We start from the raw sequence: 11,665 nt of genomic DNA, 5'->3' as shown, positions 1-11,665 counted from the left end.
TCATTTGCATAAAAAGTGCACTCAGTTAAACCCCCCTGGCGGGACGGTTTATCTACTCCTTTTAAAAAGGTTTTTTACCCCTTTTCCATTCCAAAAGGCATTATTCCTTTTTTAAAAGGCATTATGACGCCTTTAAAAGGCGTTTTCGCCTTTCAATTCAAACATAGCCTTTTTAAATGGCGTTTTCCCCTTTTCCAAAAGGCTAATTCGCCTTTCTAAAACGCGTTATTACGCCTATTTAAAAGGCGTTATTATCCCTTTTTAAAAAAGTTATTGCGCCTTTCCTAAAGGCGTTTTCCCCTTTTTTAAAAGAGTTTTTACGCCTATCCAAAAGGCTTTTAGTCTTTATTTTGAATACATACTAAAATTTTAAGCCCAAACCCGGGGGGGTGGGGGGGGGGGGGGTGTGCAGAAATTTACCTTTAGACATGAATTTAAATTTGATATAGGACTAATTTCTCAAAAAAAATTTAAACAGATTACAATTCGATTTCCATGAAAAAAGATTTTTAAATGCGTCATATTTCTAAGTTAAACCCAAAAAGTCCTTCTTTTAATACCAGATACCCCTCTACCAAGGACATTGATTTCAATTTGATTGAGTGTCAACCTTTCCCCATCTGTCAAACAGGAAAAGTGATTTTTTTTAATGTTAAATTTGATAAAAATAGACCATGTATGTTTTAATAAATACTTAAGCAATCACAATAGATGCATTGCAGTGCAATGATATTTTTTTTTAAGATCAATTTGGTTTCCTAAATTTTTTAAAAAAAAGAAAAATAAATTTTAAAAAATTTTTTCAACCTTATCTTTTAAAAAAATAGAGTAAAAGAAAATTGGACTTGTTAACCTTTATTGGCATTGCAATTTGTACATGCAATAAGGTAGGTAAATTCCTCTAAGATAAGAAGCATTTATATGCTCAAATAAAAAAAATGACTCAATGTACGGGGATTTTATTTCTTCAGTTTATTTTACAATTCCCCAAACTAGTGCTAAAAAAAAAATTAATTGCGGTTTTTAAAAAAGCCCTCCACATATACACATAAGTGCTGGAGATGTTAATTGAGATTTGTATGAAAGAGAACAGTCACAAATTTTAAAATTACATCAATTCAAATAAAAAGTATTTCATCTAGTTTGTTTAAAAAAGATATTCAAAGCACTAATTTAAAAGAAAATTTGAGGAATTATTTTTGTGCATACCCAAACTAGTCATTGGATAAAAAATTATGAAATTATAAGCTTTATGAAGAATCCTCCACATACACATGCTGGAGTGTTAATTGAGATTTGTTTGAAAGAGAAATTAATGACTCAATGGTCACGGAGTTTATTTCTTCAGTTTATTTTTCAATTACCCAAACTAGTCGCTCGATAAAAAATTATTAATACGCAGTTTTGTCAATAAAGTTCCCCGACATATACACATATGTCCTGAGAACTGTAAATTAAGATTTGTATGAAAGAGAACAGTCACATATTTTAAAATTACATCAATTCAAATAAAAAGTATTTCATCTCGTTTTTCTTTAAAAAAATATCAAAGCACTAATTTAAAAGAAAATTTAAGGAATTATTTTTGTGCATACCCAAGCTAACACAAACACATGAAGAAATGCCATGTCCCAAGTTCAGATTGACATTTAGGCATTTGATTTTTTAGGCGGGGTGGGGGGGGGAGGTGAAAAATAATTGACATGACCGTTATCTATAAATATTCTTGGAAGACGGACAACTCTGCCGAATTCAATTTTGAAAATTTTATTTTAAATGTGTCACTCCGACCACAATGTATGTGCATTTTGAGGTATGTATAAATGTTTTATAATTATGGTGTTATATAGAGAGGCTTTCGAGATTTCAGTATCCCTTCCTGATAGTCTAGCTACTTTTTTTATATTTAAAAATAATTTCTGTCGGAGTATTTGGGAGATAATTCTAAAAGCTAAGGTAGGGAGTCTTGACACTGGTTGAATACGGATAATTTTTATTTACTTATTGTATATTGAACTAACCCTTTCTCTTTCTCTCTCTCTCTCTCTCTCTCTCTCTCACACACTCTGTAACCATCTGTAACCAGGGAAATAATAGGTGTAAGATCCTACGCACTTTGTGCTGTCCATTTATTAAGCCTTAAGACAGATCAAGGTTTTTTTTTCAGGCGGGATGTCGAAACTTCTTAAATCATTGGCGTCGGGAGCAAATTCAAAGTTGGGGGGGGGGCTAAGTTTTAGAAAAAAAAATATACCTCCAAAAAAACCTGACAAAAAAAAATCCCCCCCGGTTCCGACACTTAAATGCTGAACCTGGACAACAAACAAGAGAATTTTCAAAAAGCTAATTGTAGGTAGAATGTGGAATTCTCACAGGGGGTTTCCTCTCTCTTTTTATCTGCTTTTCTATTAATCATTATTTATGTCTAGAAATTTAATTCACATTAAAATTCTATTTTCATTATCATTGTACCACAGAATCAAACTCGTTTATTATACCCCTTGCAACAAGTTGCATGAGGTATAATGTTTTGGACCCACCAGTCAGCCCTTTTTTTTTTGGTCAGCGCAACTTCTTATAAACTAATGCACAGAGTTTTTTTGAACTATGCTGATATTCAGAGGAGTCAATGTGTCTGTATTTGTACATCACCAGGAAATTCTGAAATCTTTATTTTTTCGGGAATGTCCGCACTATTACATTTAGATTTTGGCCATATCTTGAATATAAAATTGAGCAGTTTGTCAGCACAATTCCTTATAAACCGGAGCATACAATTTCGTCAAACTTAGCAGATAATTAGGACACAATGTGTATAGATGTACGGAAGCCCATTGGTGCCACGTACGAAAAATATTTTATCTATCGGCCGCCACTTTTTATTTGGCGGCCGCCACTTGTATATCTGGCGGCCGCCACTTAATTATGTGGCGATCGCCACTTATATATCTGGCGGACACCACTTAATATATGGCGGCCGCCAAATAATTTAAATGGCGGCCGCCACATAGTTTTAATGGCGGCCACCACATATTTTTCTGGCAGCCGCTATATAATATCTGCCGGCCGCCACATATTTTTCTGGCGGCCGCTATATAATATCTGGCGGCCGCCACATATTTTTCTGGCGGCCGCCACATAATTTATCTGGCGGCCGCCACTTATTATTTGGCGGCCGCCACATGATTTATCTGGCGGTTGCCACTTATTTAATTGGCGGCCGCCAAATATTTATCTGGCGGCCGCCACATCAATTTATATGGCGGCCGCCAGATAACACCTGGCTTCCTGAATCGCACGCATGTTTTAATGTGTGGTTTAAGAGGTGGATACAGTGTAAAAATTATAATAGCAACATCAATCAACCAAACTTGTAAGAGATTTATTATGAACCAACACTCCAATCCACACTTCTAATAGATATGTTTTTGCATAGAGCAGATTAATATTTGATTTGAATTATGCAAGTATTTGTAGAGTGTTTCGATCATTAAGAAGCCTCATCAGGGGTCACGGACATAAATCATGGTGTTTGCTGTAAGCTATGATTGGTTGAGAATTAAATGAAGTTTTGCATTTTGGATTTCCAAGAATGGTGTTCCAATATTTCAGAATTCGTTTTTTATCATTTACTTTTTTATCAATATTATAAGCAGCGGTTGTGTCAACATCCATCATCTTAACCCAATAACACTCACCTTCTGCAAAATAACTTATGTGGCGGCCGCCATAAAAATTATGTGGCGGCCGCCAAATAATAAATGGAGGCCGCCAGATATATATGTGGCGGCCGCCAAATAATAAGTGGCGGCCGCCAGATTTATATGTGGCGGCCGCCAGATATATATGTGGCGGCCGCCAAATAATAAGTAGTGGCCGCCAGATATATATGTGGCGGCCGCCAGATAAAATATTTTTCATACGTGGCACCAACGGGCTTCCGTATAGATGTGCATATTACAAGGAAATTGCGATTCCTTTACTTTTTCTGTGAATTTCAGCACTTCGACTTATGTGGGACCGTATGTGATTTTGCTCACTTTTTCTTTCATTGAGCATAGAATTATAAATAACTTTAAATCAAATAATATTAGGTCTAATAAAGCCAATATACAGTATTTATTTAATCATTAAGAAATCCGATCTGTTTCAGACGTTTTTCTTAAATGTTTTTGTGAGAGTGCTATGCATGTTTTATTACCCCCCCCCCCTTTCACAAGAAAATGTCTTCACAGCTTCAAAAGTTGAATGATTCGTAATAATGCATACTCTATTATAAATTTGATGAAGTTAACCATGTTTTCAAAAATTTTATTTACACCATTTACAGACAAGAGTAATGTTTATTCTTGAAAAAAAAAATATTCGCATTTTCTTCAGTCAACCCCACGGCGCTATCAACCTTTGATATTTTCCCTGACCAAATAAATTGATCGGCATGGGCCACGTGTGTCCATGCAGTTTTTTACTCTTGGGTTAGCAATGGATTACATGATTTATGAGATGCATCTTTGCCTTTTTAAGAGTACACAAATATGGCACAAAACACAAAGTGAATGATTTATATAATAAGGCATTTTTATAATAAGGCATTTTTATAAAGAACTGAAACGGACACATTCAAAGATGAAAACACGGATTATTCCAAAGACAAGATCATTCATTAATGTAAATGAAATCTCATTTCCTCCTGGGACGAACTGCATGTGTCTTTGGAGATTATGCATGTATCGAAATTTCCACCATCGAACTATCTAAACAATTTCATGGAACGACTGCAAAATAAGCCCTGGTAAAATCTAGTACTATCTGACGCCGTGACGTCAGACAATAATTCCGCATGTGTGTCAGTTTTATGAATATTTTTCACAACAAAAGCAGTTTTTGTATATTTTTGCGACAAGTTTTATTACTTATTAGCCTTATTTATTAAAGACACAACAATTATCAAAGTTGTTTGAAAAGTAAGTTGTTTCACTGGGGGACAAATCAAAGTGGAAAGAATTAGGATATTCATCATTGTATGTGGAAATTTATAATCAATAATATGGAAACAATTGTCTGATAAGAAGAGCAAAATGAAACATTATTGTCCAGAAAATATTTATATATTTTTTTCCTTTTCTGTATTTAAATAGGATTATTTTTTCTTAAAAATGGCTATTTATTTACTTTATGTATAATACAAGTTTTATAATATGACATAATACACTGCTATACATGTGGTAGCTAGAATCTATTTTATACTTGTAAATCAATAATTGAAATTGAGATGAGATTGGTAAAATGTTTAAACTTATAATCAATTTCTATTTTTTAAAAAAATAATCTAAAGGATGTTCATGTTTAATTCTTAGGATGAAACAACCCTACTTTACCTAGGAGTAGACTAGAAAAAAGGCTGAAGATCAGATCTGAATGCAGGATGATTGAGCAAAAGGTGTTGGCAGATGGACTATTGAGGTACATGTGTAAGAAAGATGGACAAATTATTATATAAATAGTTCATGGTTACAGTTGAAATTGACATTCATAGGTTATTATTTTTCTCAATCATTTCTGGGTAGGACTGATATCGAAAAAAGTACTTATTTTTAGATTTACATTACTCGATAGCATTACAAACTCGGTATTTTCAGGGTACCAAATTTGGTATGAACTGAATTAGGCCTGGATAATAAAAAGTTCCCGACTCTTTCTTGATCTCGTTTTCTAAATAATTTCATAAAAACGGAAATTTAACAACACCACAAGTGGGATCCAAATGCCATGCCATTAAGCTCTGTAAGGTAAGAAAAAATATTTATTCCACAACAAATGTGCTTTTGTTTTATATGTATCTGATGTCGTTACTTTTTTTTTGTTTTTTAGACACTGTTTCTAGGTTCTACAGAAGTTACCATTGTAGCCTCTTGACTCAAGGAAAATTACACAAATTAATGCATGTCATCAAAAGAATCTATTAAGTTATAAAAATGTCTGATTGGTAGTTTAAACAGATTTCAAATCCAAATGTGGTTTGTTTGCTAAAGATCATTGCGTAGCTGAGGATAAAAACATACCTAGGGTAATCACAATATTGGAGATTAAAAAACACCAGAAAGAGAAAAAATCTATTGTAGGAACCACGTGTTTCCATTCACACGTCACGTCCTGGTCACCAATGTTATGCTTCTTTGAGGTTAACCCTTCGTTATCCTTCAAGTTTGAATCCAAACCCCTGATTTCAGTTGTATTTATTTTCTTACACCTCAGTTTTTTTTAAGAAAGACGAGATTTATCCAACATGATGGTATCTCATTTTCATCGTCTCTGTTATGTATGCGGAGCTGGAAAACTAAAAAAAACCAGGGCTATCACTCCGCATACCAACTTAACAATCAGGTACATCGCTATGATCGGTGTGTGATCGGAAATTGTTGGCAACAGTGTGGATATAATGGTCAGAAAAACAGCAATGGCCAAAAACACGGTCACACAATATGACATTTTCTCTCCTGCATCCGCTGGGATTACAAAAACTAGTATGTTCAAATACCCAAGGAAAACGATGGCTAGAATTATATTCAATATATAGTATAGGGACTTTCGACGTAATTTGATAGTGAATGTGACTACAGATTCCTGCGCCTCTTTCTTGATCTCCGATGTCGTGTCAATTATATCCCAAATTCCATTGGGCTCAAATTCGTAAAATTGGATTCCATTCGTTGATCTTGTAATTTCTATTTGATCTGCAAAATGACTCCATGTGATAAATTTAATGTCACATTCCTGTGTGTCGAATTGGAAATGGAATATGTCCATGGAACAGCGACTTTCAAAAACGTGAAACGGTAACCAGAACACTAGTCCTTCATAATTGATTGATAGGTAGTAAAAGTTTCCTCCCAGCTCCTCGAACTTCTTTTACCCGTTCTTCAGTACAAGATAAGTCTTCCATATATCATTATACAATTAAAATACTTATTTTTTAATTATATACTGAAAAGAAAAGGAAATGCATGGTGACATAATATTCAATTGTTTTGATTGCATGACCGAAAACTACGAGAGATAGATAGATGGAAATCTCGGTTACGTTACCCTGTAACCAGCCTTCAGAAGTACTCAACAATGTCACAAATGGAAAGTGTTTTCAAAAATCGTGCAATTTGATCAGAAAAAGTTTGTCAACATTCTTATTACTCCGATCTATCAGGGAGAAGGGCCATTGAAATTAACATCTGTTTAAATCTGTTAAATTTATCTTTCCTAAGTCTTTTTTTTACATAAATAAATGTTAATAATAAGGGTCATGCAAATTAGCCCATGCTTCCAAGGGGGAACTAATAACTAATACTAATAATATTCCTTATCAATTCTTCACAAAAGGCAGCTATTTAAGACATTTGGTAGAAGAAAACTCTTTAAACTCGATAATGATCAAGAGGACCGTGATATGACAATTCCCTTTACAAAAAATCTGTAGAAAAGTATAATTTTGGATTAAATGGCCTTTCCTACTATACTAGTAATTTAATTCAAGTTGTAGAAAATCACAACACAATTTAGGGAATATTTACCCTTTACTATTCTTATAGAATATTATTTATATTGACAAAACTAAAATTCCTATTTGGTTCTTTAAGTACACCCTACATTCTCGCCGAATGCCTATCAAACACGCTCTTATTTGTTTTGGTATCTTTAAAATAAAGGAGGATATGGAGATAACGAACAGCATTCAATCTCAAAGTCCATTAAACAATATACTTAATAAGAGCAGATCAAACACGGACCTCCGAAACATCAGAAGTGGGATTATATTAGGTACCAGGGAGGAGTGAGCATCCCCTGCCGACCGGTCACACCCGCCCTGTGCTCGCTGTCATGATTAGGAAAAAGCAGGGAAAAAATCGGCGTCAATTCAGTGTATCATGGACTAACAATGGGTATGAAGAACGTCAGTAAGCATTTGACTCAATGATAATTTGTATTTGCTGACAAGGTCAATGTGTAAATGTGAGAAAGCAAACTTTCTTTAGAGGAAATATTTTTAATATGAATAAAGCAGGATATGGAAATAACGAACAGTATTCAATCTCAACGTCCATTAAACAAATATACAAAATAAGAGCAGAGCAAACACGGACCTCCGAAACATCAGAGGTGGGATCAGGTGCCATGGAGGAGTGAGCATCACCCGCCGTGTGCTCGTTGTCATAATCAGGAAATAACGGAAAAAATCCGTGGTCAATTCAGTGCATAAATAATGGACTAACAATTGGTATGAAAAACGTCAGTCAGCATTTCATTCAATGATAAATTGTATTTGCTTACAAGGTCATTGTATCGACCATAGAATTTACGAAATGACGACTTTAAACGAGACTGTTGATATTCTTGTTTCATCAACTTGCTTGCCAATAATTTACCTCGTTTAAGAAATATTTGATGAAGGTATATTGCTTAATCATATAGCTGAATAAAATATCCAAGTATGCAGGTGCCGTAAGGGTTTTTTTAAGCAGTATTTTCATTTTTAGGAAAAGGTTTTCTGTAAATAATGTCTGCAAATGCACCTTAATCAGTCGCAGCTATGAAGGACATGGAAATGACGAAAAATATATAAGAAAATAATATTAAAAGTATATGACAGGTGATTTTGAATAAAAGAAAAATCCAAGTATGAACAGGTTGCCTGCTTTGTGGAGGAAACATCCCCTATCTAATTCTTTTTTCAAGGAAATGATGACTTTTAACTGCCTGACTTGTTTTATCAAATTGTTTCTCATAATTTACAGAAATTGTGCATGTGTAGATCGATCAAAATAAGTGATCTATCAAAACTTTACGTCACATTTTAGTTTAAATAATGTCAAAATGTATGAAGGACATGGAAATTACGAAAAATATGAAAATAAAAGATATGAACAAAATATCAGAGGTCATAACCGGTAAGGAAATGATGACTTTAACCGGGCTGCTTATACTGTTGTTTTATCAAATTGTTTCTCAATAATTTACATCGTTTTAGAAACTGTGCATGTGTAGATCTGATTTACATGAATCAAAACTTTAAAAGAAAATTCAGTAACAGAATATTTGTGTTTCAAAATATCAATCATAATAAAAAATGAAAATGTTTTGAAAGGAATGGGGCTTTTCCTTTTTTCATATACCTGACAATATAGCAAGAAATAGCCAGGTCGTCAGTCGGCCCAAGTATAAGGAAAGGTAAGTTCACTAACTCAAGAAAATGACCGTCAATATACTAACATTAACTAACCAACTACGAATGTCCCATTTCGAACATCAATCAAAACAAGAGGCAAAGTGCTTTCATTTCCGACAATCTAGTATAATTCCGATGGGTAACAATTGCGCCCCGTTCTTAGCAGACCTATTTTTGTATTCACATGAAGCAAACGTCGTGCAAAATAGTATGCGTGAACAGAAGGAGACACTTGTTGTAGCCTTCCACTCGACATTGAGATATATCGACGACTTATAGTTAATTTACGATGGTAATTTCAATTCTTTGAATTCATTCATTTTATTGATAAAGACGTTAATGGTGATCTAACAACCACGCTCTATGCTACACGTAAAGACTTGAACTTGTTTATCGTCAACTTCCCTTACTGTTTACCATGCAACAATATACCTTCATCACCTGCATATAGAGTTTATATACCCTAGTTGATTTCTAACGCAAAAGCATGTTCTACATACATGTATAAAATTTTTTCAGAATTGTATATTATATCATAATGTCATTTCTAGCATTAACTCCTCTATTCAAAACCACAGCTTACATGTGGGATGAAGACGATGTCGGTTTTGTCATTAAGAATTATATGTTACCTCTGGGATGAAGATGATGTCGGTTTTGTCATTAAGAATTATATGTTACCTGTGGGATGATAATTTCCATTACTACGTCGATACGATATATCCTGGTAAGCTTGAGATAAAAGTAACCACAGAGTCCGAAACGTCTGCTTCATACTTGGATATTTTGCTTGTAAAAGACGCTAATAGTAATCTAACAACCAAGCCATATGATAACCTTAATGGCTTAAACTTTTCTATCGTCAACCTTCCTTAATTATGCAGCAATATTCCTTCATCACCTGTATACGGAGTATATATATCTCAGTAGATTCGATACGCAAGAGCATGCTCTACGTATGAACAGTTTCTTAAACGAGGTAAATTATTGACAAGCAAGTTGATCAAAGAAGAATATCAGCAGTCTCATTAAAAGTTATCATTTCGTAAGGTCTGTGGTCGATACAATGACCTTGTCAGCAAATACAATTTATCATTGAGTCAAGTGTTAGATGGTGTTTTTTGTGCCGGTTGTTGGTTCATTGTTTGTGCACTGAATTGACGGCGGATTTTTTCCGTTGTTTTATAATGTTAGCGGGGAGCGCAGGGCGGGTGTGGCCGGTCGGCAGGGGATGCTCGCTCCATGGCACCCGATACCACCTCTGATGGTTCGGAGGTCCATGTTTGCTCAGCTCCTATTTTGTATATCGTTTAATGGACTTTGGGATTGAATACTGTTCGTTATCTCCATATCTTTCTTGAAGATGGTGTCAGTTTTGTCATAAAGAACTATATGTTACCTGTTGAATGAAGATGGTGTCGATGTTGTTATAAAGAGCTACAGGTTACCTGTGGGATGAAGATGGTTTCGGTGTTGTTATAGTCAGAGGGATTCCATCGTAACAGCTGATCTGTCCATGACAACATTAAAAATCCCGTGGTTACTAGTTTCTCCTTGACCTAGCTGACTTCATTGACATTACTCAAATAAAAACTGACATCCAGATGGATTGGTTGGTTTTGGATGACCGTGGAGCGGATTTTGGGTGAGTAATTATTTAAAAGGTCCGTAAAAAGTGTTTGTACATTTTGGTTTGTCTGTGGAGTCACCGATGAAATAAAAAGCAAAAGGGTAGCAGGAAAATCCACATTTCGAAGTAAAAAAATCAATTTAAAAAATCAATTTGGGAAATAAAAACACTTTCTTATATTTTTCTAGTTTTGGCTGAAAACAATCCAGCGCAGAAGAATACGTGGCATGATAAATTCATTCTTTAAACCTCAAGTAACAAGAACATTTGATAATTTCTCATTCATTTAATCTCCTCTATCACTTATTTATGAAAACTGAAATACTCTAATGTTATGAACAGTCAGAGAGACCAACATGCGTCAGTACAACAATTCAACGGTTTCCCTACATTCTAAAATACCCATATTCTTTAGAATACAGTACAACTAAAGGTCTATGCTCTGTTAATTCAACGGAAATGACTATTTTCTCAGCACGAGTAAGGTGAAAACTCATGTACTACAGCATTCCCCAAATACAAGAAAAATCTGAAATCATTGAAAAACAGTTTAGATTTGTCAAAGTAATTATAATACAATAATTTTATTTGAGGACATAAAATTGTGATTAAGACCCATAGTCCACATACAAATAATAACATTGTATCGTTAGTAAGTAAATGCAGCAGTAGCGGCCCTTCGATCAATTTAATGTAAGGTAGAAAGATATGGTTATGACGACCAGTATTTAATCTCGATTTCCATATAGCAATAAAAGCTTTTGTATTTCGTATGGAGCTAAGCTAGAAGTTTACTCAATTATCTCATATGTACTGTT

The 11,665-nt window shown here is 34.3% G+C and overlaps 1 pseudogene; it reads right to left on the bottom strand.

Annotated features, from left to right (window-relative positions):
* Positions 1–6,033: 6,033 nt before the first annotated feature.
* LOC134256333 (neuronal acetylcholine receptor subunit alpha-5-like) lies at positions 6,034–10,938 on the bottom strand (annotated as a pseudogene).
* Between the last annotated feature and the right edge of the window lie 727 nt (positions 10,939–11,665).

This window comes from Saccostrea cucullata, unplaced genomic scaffold (genome assembly GCF_032062105.1).
Source record: "Saccostrea cucullata isolate Sc308-1 unplaced genomic scaffold, CSIRO_AGI_Scuc_v1 ctg18765, whole genome shotgun sequence".
NCBI lineage: Eukaryota > Metazoa > Mollusca > Bivalvia > Ostreida > Ostreidae > Saccostrea > Saccostrea cuccullata.
This window is presented reverse-complemented; position numbering and strand designations above follow the sequence as displayed.